Source organism: Protopterus annectens, chromosome 13.part0 (assembly GCF_019279795.1).
Source record: "Protopterus annectens isolate FY-2018-M chromosome 13.part0, PAN1.0, whole genome shotgun sequence".
NCBI lineage: Eukaryota > Metazoa > Chordata > Ceratodontiformes > Protopteridae > Protopterus > Protopterus annectens.
In genome coordinates, this window is record NC_056747.1 from 369,102,296 (window position 1) to 369,116,508 (window position 14,213).

At 41.7% G+C, this 14,213-nt stretch overlaps 1 protein-coding gene and 1 non-coding gene across 4 annotated transcripts in view; both read left to right on the top strand.

Moving 5' to 3' along the window:
• The window catches only part of CSNK1G2 (casein kinase 1 gamma 2), a 936,064-nt gene that overhangs the window by 109,481 nt on the left and 812,370 nt on the right, over positions 1-14,213 (top strand). The window lies entirely within an intron of this gene.
• On the top strand, positions 9,924-9,996 carry TRNAV-CAC. The gene has a single exon. It is a non-coding gene; the product is annotated as a tRNA-Val (tRNA).

Consider the following 14,213-nt stretch of genomic DNA (forward strand, 5'->3'; position numbering starts at 1 on the left):
ATGATAAGAGAAAAACAGAAAACTGGTAACAGTGAACAACTGGAGATAGAAGCTTATAAATGAAATAGGAATGATGCCATACACAGTACTCTGAAACAAACTTGCATTTAGAAGTAAGGTTGCATGCACGAGTTGTGGTTAAAGGCATGATAAAAAAAAAAAAAAAAGCAGTGCAAGTTGTATATCTAATTCTGTAGTGGTAGTGAGTTTTGGGGACCATCCTTTACTCATTCTCTTGATTCCAGTGGCTTCTAGATTAGCATGGATGTTCCACTCACTCCATTGCTTGCTGTTGTCTCAGCTGAATGTTAATGGTACTTTTTTGGAGCATGTATCTTGGATGTAATTGGACAAAAATTAATTTATACATGATACACTCCTGGCAAAAGTAACTCTGTTTAGGTAGGGATACAGTTGCTGAGGCTATGTAGAATATTCAAGATGTCTCCACGATGTGTGACTGTTCCTGAATATGTACAGGACCACATTCAATTTTTGGGTGTAAACGTTTTTCACCCTTCCTAGCTTTTCACAAGCCCTATGACTTAAATATTGGTCCAAGTAGCTTACTTGAGTGCTACAGCATGAAAAAGAAACTTGTACTTATTTTTATATCCAGTTGAGTAACTTATGACTTTGACACCTTAAAGGTGTGTGTGTGTCTTTCTCTGTGTTTTATTGACACTATAGCTATGCAACTCTTTTAGTATTTTATTAATTACCAGCATTTCTTGCTAGCAGTCGGACTCAACTCTGTTTGATGCATTTTCACAATTATGCCAGCTGTTTTCACTCTATAATAATAACCAACAAATAAATTGTTTTGAGTTTTTGATTTCTTTTCATACGTCTTTGAAAGTGATTTCTACCACAGCTTTTTCAAGTCTGATTAAATTCAGAATATCTCTTCTGATTTTTTTATAAACACATCTGCTATACGAGGCTTAAATCTCCGCAGTCTCATAATTTCAATGCACCTTGTGGCTTTCTTGCCTGTCACCACTGTTGTTGCAGTGCATTCTCACTTTCTCTCATTTATGCCTTATTTCATTCACATTTCATCTTGCACACTTCCCCCCAGTTTCTTTAATTGTGTACTTGCTCTGCATACATCCACAGCTTTTGGTAACATCAAATCATCCTCCTTATATACCATGTCTCATTTCTAATTATTTTGTCAGCAGATGCTGCTTTGCCATATTCATATTGGCTGCATTTCTCTATGCAGCAATGTAAGCATTTGTAGTCTTTTCTTTCAGTTTTTCACGGTTAGGGGTCGCCACAGCGGAACTCTGGTCCACTAATAATTGGCAGTGGATTTTTACGGTGCCAAGTTGCCAGCCCGATGCCCAACCTTCAAGGAAAGCACACTCATTCACGCAAGCACCTACCTGCATGTCTTTAGACAATTGGTCGCGGGGAGGACATGCAGACTCCATACAGAAGGTGCTCCAGCTGAGAATCGAAAGGGAGAACCTCTTGCTGTGAGGCGACAAGGCTAACCGCTGCACCACCGCAGCAATAATGTAAGCATCTGTAGTCTCTAGGATTTTGTGCCCATATGAACTGTGAATAAATGTCAGGTTCTTCTTAGGCTCCTTGTAATTCCTTAACTTTTTGATGTTATTTTAATGGTCTCCAGAAAAAGTGAAAAAATAAAATTAAAGAAATGTTAAATACCTTCAAAACTCCTTCCCCAGCAAAATACAAAAAAAAAAAAGAAAAAAGGTTGCACAGTATGTTTTCAAACTACTGTTCTGATCTCGTTGAGGAAAGAACTGAATTTTTAGATGCAGGGGAAATTTGCTTTGCCTCTATAGAAAAATTATCCAATTGCAACCATCAGGAATTCTGAGAATAAATTGTACATCTGATAAGAAAAGGTCCATTTTATGTATCTTCTAGTATTTGGGCTACATTTGTTATGCCCACCCTACAATTTAAAACATTACAAGTCAGTCAAACTACATCCCCTATCCCATCATGCATCTCTGTGTCCAGTTCTTTGATGCAGTTGAACTTTGGTCTGAATAAAATAGATCAGACTGCCTTTGAGTTTGAATAGCACTTGCGATGAACTTTTGTTTGGTACTTGCGTATTAACGCAACCAGGAGAGAAATGTTTACAATACTTCCTGTTGACTGAAGCAGCACCCTCGTAGAAGGTGGTGTGTGCTGATTTCTTCCCTTATGCGTTTTGTTTGTACAGAAACTAGTTATTAGTTTACAATATGCTACTGAACGCACCAACATATGATGCTGTCACAAAGGTGTGAATTATTATAAAAACACACATTTCCACCAGCGAATCAAGAGCCCTTATGTTTAATTACTTATAACAATGAGGATTAAAAACACATTGAACAGACATCTTTCAGCCGTGTTAGTTATAAACCTCATCATAACTACTGTACACCACCTCTTTTAGCATGCATGCCTCTCAAATGTGTCCTGATTTGTCTTCTCTAATATTCTGCACTGTTTCTCCCCTAAATGGAATATTTTGTACTAGAAAAGCGAGATTGCAATAAATAAGTAAATCCCAAAATTACATACTTTTAATGCTCCAGAAAATAAATGCATGTTAGCACAGACCATCTTTTTATTGTATTTATTTTGACATTTGTTACTCATTAACTCTTTATCAAGAGTTACAAAAAGTTTCTGACTCTTGCTCCTTTATCCCACATTCTGTGCGTTTTTAACGATACCCATATAGTGTGCTGCTAAACGGGATTCCATCAGAGTGGTCAAGCTGATGTCCTTCAAGGATGCATCTGCAGTCCTTACAAATGGGTTGTCCTGTCGTCAGGCAGCCCTTCGGTCGGCCGGATTCCAAAGTCTGGGTCTGGCCTCGGCTGGTGTCGCACTTCACCCGACGTCATAGCTGCAGTTCTTCGGGTATAAAGGCATCAGCCGACGCCATTTTCCTCAGTCTTTCTTGCCGCGTGGCGCCCGAAGCAGAAGCTGTTCGCAAGTGCCGGTCGGTCAGAACCAGAGATTACTACTACCGAATACTTCTACTACTACAAAGACTACTAAGAGCTAAGTACCCCGTTGGGGACTCTTTCTTGCCACAGCCGATGTCAGAAAAAGTGAATAACTGTTTAACTTGTGGGAAACAAATACCTCATAAAGATTTCCACTCTTACTGCTTACCTTGTTTAGGCCCAGACCACGGCGTAGCAGCTTGTCTAGCCTGTGCTTCTTTTAACCGACGGACGCTTAGACGTCGGTCGGAATTTGCTGAGCAGTTTTTCGGCTCTGATTTTGCTTATATTATGCCGTTGGATCCTCCGACTTCACAAATATCCAAAAGCGAGAAAGGACCGACACTTTCGCGGTCCGCGGTTTCGGCGAAACAGCGGTTAAGACAACCGCGAGTGTCTCTGTTTCGGCTGAAACCGAGCAAGCGGTTCTTCCTTCAGCCAAAGCTTACCTTCTACGAGGCCTCTTCCAACCTGGTGGAATCGGCTTCTGAAATCCAACCTGCAGTTGTAGTTTCTCAGGAATTATCTGACACTATTCCCTTGGATATTTCAACCCCTGCACGTGGAGCTGCTAGGCCTCCTGCAGCCATGTCTATTAAGGCCTTTGCCAGGGCTAAAGCAGCTAAAGCTACTAAATCTGTGCCTGTTAAGACCCCCTCTCACAGGCCTAGCTCCAGTTCCCAAATGCTTAGTTTAGCAGAGGATCTCATTTCTTTAATTCCCTACCTCTCCCAGACAGGGCCTCTCACCCACCTCCAGAGAAGAGGCCTAGAGCAGAGCCCCTGAGCCAGTTTCCACAGATGATTCCTCTGATGATTCAGATAATACAGACCCTCCAGAGGCTCCTTTTTCCCCTTATGAAGACTCTGATGCTGAAGAGTCCATCCCTTCTGCCTCTCCACCTGAGGAATTTTCCTTTGGGAAAACCTTGCATGCTATGAGGGAACAATTTCAGTGGCAGGGCCAAGATTTTTCAGATTCCAGAAAAAGGCTTAGAACCTTCTTGCATTTACCACAACATAGGCCTTTAGCTATACCTCCAGTTCTGTCTGTTGTAGATGATGCATTTAATGATGCGTGTACTGCTCCTGATTCATTACCTCCGGCCCCTGCTAAGCCCGATAGGTTCTACAGGGTCCCGGACACACATCACCATTTATACAAGGCTCCTTTTGCAGATCCCGAGACTATCTCCCAGGGGCCTAAGGCTGTAGCATCTACCTCTGCCAAAAATCCCCTCCCTTCTGAAAGGGAATCCAGGTCCTTAGAGAGATGGGGTAAAAAAGTTTACACTTCTGCTACTCTGTCAGCGAGGGCCTTGAACTGTCAATTTCATATGATCCAGTATCAAGAATTTATGTTAGACCAGTTAACCAAAAAACTGTCCTCTGATGAACCTTTAGACAAGAAATATGTTCAGGAAATGGTACATAACATTCAGCAAGTTAGTAACCATTCTTTAAAAAGTGGCTATGATGCACTGGAGGCTTCCTTTAGATCAGCCATGACTGGCACAGTTATCAGAAGGCATGCATGGTTAAAAGAGCAGGCCTTACCGGACCATGTCAAATCAAAACTATTAGATGCTCCCATGGACAAGGTCAATTTGTTTGGCTCTCCTGCACAACAGGTGCTGAAGAAGATGGAAGAGAAGGCAAAATCTGTCCAAACAGTGAAAGATTTCTTACAGGTCCAACCTCCAAGGTTTAGCAGGAATTGGCCCTCCAAGAATTGGTCCTTTCCAGACTCCTCCAAAGCACAGAGAGGCAGGAATAGGCGTTCAAGAGGCAGAAACCAATCCAGAGGGGCCTACAGGGGACGCCAGTGGCAGGGTAACAACCAGCGAGGCACAGACACAGCCGCCACCACTACTACAGGACAATCACAGTGACTTGGCTCTGGCACTGCCTACCAGGGAACAACTAGAAGCACCCTTAGGTGGGAAGCTAGCCTTATTTACAAAGAACTGGCATTACATCACAAGAGACAAGTGGATTTTGCAGACAATAGACCAAGGTTACAGGTTTCATTTCCATACTCTACCAGGAAAGAGAGGAATGCCAAACCTACCTCCAAATCAAAAGGCAGAAGCCCTACAACAAGTAAATCAATTATTAAAGATGAGAGCTGTGGAAAAGGTACCACATATGGAGCAAGGAAAGGGCTTTTACTCCAGACTCTTCCTAGTACCAAGGAAAGAAGGCAAATGGAGACCTATTCTCGATCTGTCCGCTTTAAACACATTCCTCATTGTTCCAAAATTCAAAATGCTGACCCTACAGCAGCTTCTTCTCATGCTGGGCAAGGAGTCTTGGCTGGTAACTCTAGATCTCAAGGAGGCATACCTGCACGTCCCCATACGACCAAATTGCAGAAGATACCTCAGATTTCTTGCAGGATCAGAGCATTATCAATTCTCAGCATTGCCCTTTGGCTTATCTACTGCCCAGAGTGTTCACGAAATGCCTGGCATCAGTAATCGCTCATTGCAGGCTTCAGGGGATCCAAATCTACCCTTACCTGGACGACTGCCTAATACAAGCGGACAACAAAAACAAGCTAGCAGAAGACTTACAAAGGGTAATTTACCTGCTACAAGCCCTGGGATACACAGTCAATATAAAAAAGTCAAAACTGATACCATCCCAGAGAATAACCTTTTTGGGTGCAGAGTTGGACACATCAAAGCAAATGGCATTCCTAACAGTAGAAAAACAGGAGCAGCTACCTCTCTACTTCTTGGCATTAACAAAGCAGAACCATCTGACAGCAAGAAAAGTACTGCAAGCCTTGGGCTTCATGGCATCCTGCATAATATTGGTTCCTCATGCCAGACTGCATATGAGAAAACTACAGTGGTACCTAAGGAATTTATGGTCTCAACACAAGCACAGCTTAGAAACCCAGATTCCAATTATTCCATGCCTGAAGCAAGAATTCCTATGGTGGGCTCAGGCCTGTCAATCAAACACAGGATTGCCCTTCCACAGTACACAACCAAGCCAAACCATCACGACGGACGCCTCAGACCTCGGTTGGGGGGCACACATGCTGGACAAGTGCATACAAGGCTTATGGACTCAAGACCAGCTGCACCTACACATAAATCTAAAGGAAATGCTGGCAGTAAAACTGGCAATTCAGGCATTCATACCATTTCTCCAACAAGGTCTATTGATGATAAGGACAGACAACACCACAGTTATGTGGTACATCAACAAGCAGGGAGGCACACATTCGTATCCTCTTTGCCGGATGGCACTGGACCTTTGGAATATGGCCCTGAGCTACAACATTCAGTTAAAAGCAATTTTTGTACCAGGAAAAGAAAACATTCTAGCAGACATATTAAGCAGGACTACCACGGATGCCCACGAATGGATGCTGCATCCGGACATCTTCAAAACCATTACAAGAAAATGGGGCTTCCAGAAATAGACTTATTTGCATCCCCACGCAATCACCAGCTAAAGAAATTCTGCACAAGGACGTACCACCCACTTGCTTGGAAGGTGGACTCCCTATCCTTCAGTTGGAAAAACCTGACAGCATATGCATTCCCACCACTTCCTTTGATGCACAAGGTGCTATTGAAGATCAAAGAGGACCGTCCAAGGATCATTCTGATAGCTCCAGACTGGCCAAGGCAACATTGGTACCCATTACTGAGGAGCATGTCTCGGGAACAAATATGGCCACTACCCCTGGTTCCCTTGCTGTTAACACAGAACAACTACAACAATCTGCATTCAAACCTGAAAACTCTGCAGCTGACTGCCTGGAACATTGCATAAGACCAATTAACCCTAATTTATCCCAAAGGGTTAAAGACATTATCCTTGAGGCTCGCAGACCCTCAACAAGAAAAAATTATTCAGCAAAATGGAAAAGATATCTCCTTTGGAGTACTGCAAAAGGAGAAGATGTGTCACTGGTAAACATAGCCAACATCCTGGAATACTTGGCAGAGCTCTTCCACACAGGCCTGTCCTCTTCCTCCATCAAGATTCATGCATCAGCTATTTCAGCAGAATACGACTTGGATCCTCCTGTCTTCTCACATCCTCTGCTCAGACAGTTTCTGAGAGGAATTAAAAATGTAAAGCCTCCTAGGAAGCCACCATTACCAGCATGGGACTTGAACTTTGTGCTAGAAAAATTGGCACTTCCTCCTTTCGAACTAGCAGCAACAGCAGAATTACAATACTTATCATGGAAGACTGCCTTCCTGCTGTCAATCACTTCAGCAAGAAGGGTATCTGAACTTCAGGCATTAATGGCAGTACAACCCTTCCTGATCTTCCATCAAGACAGAGTGTCCATGAGAACAAATCCTTCCTTTATGCCTAAGGTGGTCTCCAGAGTTTCTTTGAATCAGGCTATCCACCTACCTACATTCTTCCCCAACCCACAGAACAGGGGAGAAAGACTGCTGCATACCTTGGATGTACATAGACAATTACGCTACTACCTGGACAGGACCAAGGGCAATAGAAAAACTGACCAGCTACTGGTAGCATATGCAACAGGAAGGGAAGGAAAAGCAATTTCAAAACAGACAGTCTCCAAGTGGATAGGAAATTGCATTAGATTTTGTTACTCCTACCATGGAAAGAAAACTCCAGAGAACATCAGGCCTCACTCTACAAGGGCTACAGCCACTACCACAGCCTTCTTACGAGGAGTGGCTACCAAGGACAGTTTAGAGGCTGCTACTTGGAGCTCCGTGCATGCATTTGCCAAGCATTATAATTTACCTTTATACTCTAGATCCCGAGCAGGTTTTGCCACTGCTGTTTTGCAAGGGATCCTAACTACACCATAACTTTAATTTTCCACCTCCCCCAGTTTGGCTATGGTATTCTACCCATTTGTAAGGACTGCAGATGCATCCTTGAAGGACATAGTACAGTTTTGTACCTACCATAAATGTAGATGTCCGATAGGAATGCATCTGCAGTCAGGATTACCACCCTTCCCCTCTGTGGTGCTCCTAGGGTATTTGCCCATCTTATAGCTAGCTGGGGAATCTATTATGGTGTATTTGTTTGTATATATGTACATACATGCTTATTTTTTGTGTTTGCTCTCTACTATTTGGAATCATTGGCATTTATCCAAATTTAGCCTTCCAAGAGGGCACCTGGCATCTGGGGCAAGAAACACTGAGGAAAATGGCGTCGGCTGATGCCTTTATACCCGAAGAACTGCAGCTATGACGTCGGGTGAAGTGCGACACCAGCCGAGGCCAGACCCAGACTTTGGAAATCGGCCAACCGAAGGGCTGCCTGACGACAGGACAACCCATTTGTAAGGACTGCAGATGCATTCCTATCGGACATCTACATTTATGGTAGGTACAAAACTGTACTTTCTCCTCTTCTGGGCTATATACTGGTCAAGTGCCATATTATCTCAGACTGCCTGATAACTAGCGAGATGGACACTAAGACACAGCCCAGCAAAGGATTTCTTTGCAACTGCATGCCAGTGCTAATGCCTACAAAACAAAACCACTCTTCAGAAAGTAAGAAAACAAGGGTACTTGGCATATTATAAGTTTTTTTTTTTCCTTTTTTGGTAACAAAATGCCTTTTGTTTTTATGTATTATGCAAATTAAATTTCCAAAATACGTACACATTTAGCAAAGTAGAATTTTACTGGATAAGATGTAATCTTTCGAACAGAAATCAATAATTTGTCGAGGTATGAAACCTTTTGCTCACCAAACAACTTACCATAATCACACAGTCACCTCTAAACTACATAATCACACTTCTCAAAATGCACTTCACCTTGTTGTGTCTTTCGGCTTATCCCGGTTAGGGGTCGCCACAGCGGATCTCCGGTCCGCTAATGTTTGGTAGTGGATTTTTACATGCCGAGTTACCAGCCCTGACGCACAACCTTCAACGAAGGCACGCCCATTCACGCATGCCTCCACACACAAGACGCTCTAGCTGAGAATCGAATGTGACAACGTCTTGCTGTGAGGCGACAACGCTACCGCAGCACCACTACCGCGGTCAAAATGCACTTTACCTAATAACCATAAAAACTCGCAGCATTTGCAATAAAATTACTGAATTCCATGCCTGGCTAACCACACACACCCCTAATATAATTGCAGTAACAGAAACTTGGCTAAAACCACACATAGCTGACACTGAAATTCTCCCTCCAGATTACAGCATAATTTGTTCAGACAGACTTCATAAAAGGGTGGCGGTGTAGCATTAATATATGAGAACTCATTACAAATAATAACCTGTTCAAAACCCCTCCCCTCCTTTGAAAACCTTTAAGTCCTACTTACCACCCTTCACATAAATAGAAACAAACCGGTATGCATAGCAGTAATTTTATATTCCTCCAGGCCACAATATTCATATACTGGAAGACTTTTTATCTTGGATAAATTTATAATATACTCCATTAAACTATAATTCTAGGGGACAAACATTAATTGACTAAACTTAGACACCCCCTCCCCAGCAAACACCATAAACCTCGATAGTTTTACTCAGCTCGTCACTACCCCTACTCATGGTCTATCAACAAACTGCGAGTCAACCCTAGATTGGATACTGGTTAACCCACCCCAGAACTATTCAAATTCAGGCACCTTACCAAACGCACTGTGACCACCTCCCAGGATATACCTATAGGACTCACTCTCATACATTTAAAACACACACATATAGAACATCAAGGAACCTTGCCCACTTTGATCCAAATAGGCTTATAAGTATCCTAAACTGCCAAAACTGGAACCCATTAAAAATACTCCCTTTAGACAAAGCCGTTGACTATTTTAACAAACTCTTTCTAGATACTCCTAAATAGCCTAGCGCCAGTGAGTACAAAAAGGACCACAACTAGCCATGCCCCATGGTTGACAAAACAAACTAAACAAAATACCATTCTCTGAAGGTTCTGTAGTGTAGTGGTTATCACGTCTGCTTCACACGCAGAAGGTCCTGGGTTCGATCCCCAGTGGAACCATTATGGGATTGGGAGGGTGGCCTAATGGTTAAGGTGTTTGCCTTACAAACACAAGGTACAGGGTTTGAGTCTCACAAGGGATAATTGGCTAAGCTTAAAAAATGGCTTACAAAGGCAGTTAGCTTAGTGCTAAACTATGAAACAAAGCATGGAAAACATGGCTGAAAGAACAAAACTAACTTTACTACAAACAATTCCATAACAAAGCAAAAAAACTAGTGATTCAGGGTACAAATGATCACTTTTCCACTAAACTATCTGCCTCACACAACAGTCCCAAAAATGTTTGGAAATCTGTCTCCTCTCTTCCAAACCCAGGCACAATCCAAAACCCATCCCCAGCACCAGAAAAAACACTTCTACAAATTTCTCAAGATTTTAATACCCATTTCATTTCCACTATTCAAAAACTACTCAAAGATTGCCCATCCACCTCTAACTTACCCCCTCCCCTATAGAGTATATTCATTCTGAAACAGCCAACCTTTCACTATCCAACCTGTGTCCACCTCCCTAATCCAGAAACTCTTAAAGCAATTCAAACCTTGTTCACTATCTGCAGATAAACTTCCCCCAGAATACCTGCAACTAAGTGCTACCACAGTAGCCTGCCCAGTCTCCATCCTTATAAATCACTCTCTCTGAATCCTATGTTCCTCTTCTATGGAAAAAAAATCTATCATTACCCCACTACATAAAGTTGGAAACTCTCATGATCTTTTCTAACTACCGCCCTATCTCTATACTGTCCTCTCTATCGAAACTCTTGGAAAAATGTGTTCACTCACAACTACTTAACCACCTCTCTTGTAACGCTGTTCTGTCCCCCACCCAACACGGTTTCTGGCCAGGCCATAGCGCTATCACTGCCCTTCTCTCCTTCACTGACACCGTCAACAAAGCCTTAGATACAGGCCATCATACCTCTGTAATCCTACTGGACCTATCTAAGGCATTCAATACAGTCTCGCATACTAAGCTATTAAGTCAACTATCAAAACTAGACTGCTCCTCAAGATCCCTAAACTGGTTCTCATCTTACTTACAGAACAGTGAACAATCAGTAAGATGGCTAAATGTACGATCTGAATACCAACCCAACAATATAGGAGTACCACAGGAATCCATTTTAGGTCCACTAATGTTTAAAATTTTTATCAGTGACCTGCACAAAGCCCCCCAAATCCAGAATCTCATCCAGTATGCAGACGATTCATCTCTGATAACCTCCGAAAATATCTCCGATCTCCTCACAGTCGCACAACAAGCCTTTACTTCTATCGAATCATGGCTAATTAATGCTCAACTTATGCTAAACCCCAAAAAGACCAAACTTTTACTATTTTCTTCAAAATCACCTGACACTGACTTCAAAATCATTGCTAAAGATGGCACAGAAATAGAGCAAGTAAACACAGCCAAACTACTAGGCATAACAATAGATAACAAACTCCTTTTTATGAACCACACATCCTGAATGTAATAAAGAAAACCCATTTCAAACTAGACTAACTAGATTGCCATAAGCTCTTCATGGATAAATATACCAAAATAAAATTAGCTAACACCCTACTCATCCCTTCCCTCCTATTTTTACCGATCTTCAATCAACTCTTGGTAATCTACAATCCTGCTACAGTAAAATAGCCAAATTTGCCTCCGAAAAACCATACCGTTCTCATCACTGCCTAGCAATGACAGAACTAAAATGGCTAGAGCTCTCCCACCATCTAAAATATATACCCAACTAACCTTAGCCCACAAACTTCTCAGTAAACCTAATGCATGCCAAGCTCCGAGTAATCCTACAAACATTATACTCCTACTAGAACATAAGATCTACCTGTAAACCCTTGCTCACAGTAACAAAACCCAACAAAAGAGCCTGTCATTGCCTGTTCTCCCACTCTATAGTCAAACCTTGGAATAATGTACCATCTGAAATAACCCAAATTGACCACCCAAACACCAAGACATTTTACCATTCATTGCGTTGGCTTACCTATGTAAACCCAGTCTTTCATAATAATCATTGGATAATTACCTCCATACAGGATACTATATTCTTAACATGGATAGTACTGTATCAAACCCCATGTTTATCCAATGTTGAATAAAGTAAACTTCTGCGAATTTACTTGAAATGTGCTTTTTCTCTTTTATCTTATGAAGACTTCTGTAAATCCTGTAAATAGTATTGTAGACCTATAGTTCTTTTCTCTGAATTACTGACTTTTTTTTTTTTAACATGTAATACTTCTAAAGCCTATGTCAAACTTATCACTGTAATGTATTGTGGAGCTTTTCTCCCCGGGCCTCTGCCGAAAATGGGTTTCTGACCCAGTGGACTTTCCTGGTCAACAAATGTTAATAAATAAATGGTTGCGTTAATATGCAAGTACCCCCCCTTTTTTTTTTTTTTTATTTCAAACTAATTGTGCTGAATTTTTTTCTTTTTTATTTCTCTCTCTCTTCTGTCTTTTTATAAAGCTCTTTCAAAGTAGAATCGACTTGCTTTTATTTTCTGTGTGGTTAGGCGTAGGCCCACCATTTAGAAGAGCATGTCATCATCTACTTATGTTCAATATGTGCTTTCAGTTAGGAGGATATCCTGCTCACCAACAGACTGTCTTTATTTGTTGGAATAGTTTGTGTATAGTTAAGGAACAACTTGAAGTGTCAGCCAGTTGAAAACCCCTCAAACCTTCCCTATGAATCTTCTTTTTATAAAGCATTTTGGTGCCATCAAAGTCAGTACAGAAATAGAAATTGCACAAACAGTATTTTTTTATTAGAGAACGGTGATCAGGGGGTACAAATTAAATTTAAATTAAGTCAAATGCTGACCCATTTATAACTCCTTGACTAGCATGTTAATCTTTGAGAATGTGATATTAGCTGTGGTGCTTAGTGTTCAGCAACACCAGTTCCAAAGCTTAAGGGTTTTCTTCTCTTGTAAAGACTTTCCTTTCAAAACGAAGAAAGGAGTGTCACAGTTCATGTCTTTCAGCGACTGTATTTGTCAAGTCTACTGAAAAATTGAAGTACTTATCTTAAAAAAAAAAAAAAAAAAAAAAAAAAAAAAAAAAGATTGGTTTGTTTAAGGAAACTACTAATGAACTAGTACCTACTTCCTCAGGTGTGGATCTAGACCTTGTGCTTTTGAGTCACTCTTGTCACCTAGGTAATCAAAGGATGTTGGCAATATATGATGGGAGTCTACTATTACTTGTGGCATCCCTCACTTTTGTTGTTTCAATCATTTAGTCTCCTGCTGCCCCCACTAGGCAGTTCTGTCTGATATCAATTGAATGTGACAAACTAGATGAAGCATTTTACAGGTTTGATACCCACTGCTTTAAAATTTCTACTGCTGTAAGTGATTTAGGGCGTCAGGGGTTTTCCTTTTAATTTCTAGCAGGCACCTGTTTTTCACTAACACTTTTTTTATACTTTTGCTGGTTCTGGTGCTAATTTGTTCCAGAAATGGCTTCACAATACCTAATTTCAGAACATTGCCCCTGTTTCTGTGGCATATGTCTTCCTAGCACCCACTGTTTGTTTGGCTTATTGCGACACCACCCATGGCATCCTTTCTTCTGACTTCAGGCTTGCTAGTGCCAGGCTGCTTTTTCTAGGTCTTTCTGCCCCAACTGCTGTTGTGGGAGTATGTGTCGCTGGTGTTCCTGGCATTAGGTTTTATGATGTCTGTTTTCAAGAAGTCAGCCCCTTCAGCAGCATCTCTCATTTTTCCTGATAATGGAGCCTCGTAGCCCTGCTTTTGATATTGTCTGCTCCTTGTGGCACTTTCACTTACTTCATCAGTCAGGCCTTCTCAACATGTCCCACTTATTACATTTAGACCTCTCTCTACCTTTCCTTGGCAACTTCAATAGGCTGCTTCATTGTTTGCTTCTCTGTCAGCCTTCCAGCCCCTACACAGGCCTTGGGCTTCACAGAGTCTAAGCCTCCTGCTAAGATGCCAAGAAGAAAACAGATGTGATTCCACTTGTCAAGTACAGATCTGGGTGATAAGGAGGGGGACAACACTCCCTTCCTGAATGGTCCTAAATTTGGGGAGTACCTTCAAAGTATGCTGCAGTGGGGATGGGCCTCTTGTTTCTCAATGTAGACTAAAAAAAAAAATGTTTTTGCCCACAGTCCTGTTGAGTGATCCCTTTCTTGATGGACATCCTTCAGTGATCTCCTTTTGCTCA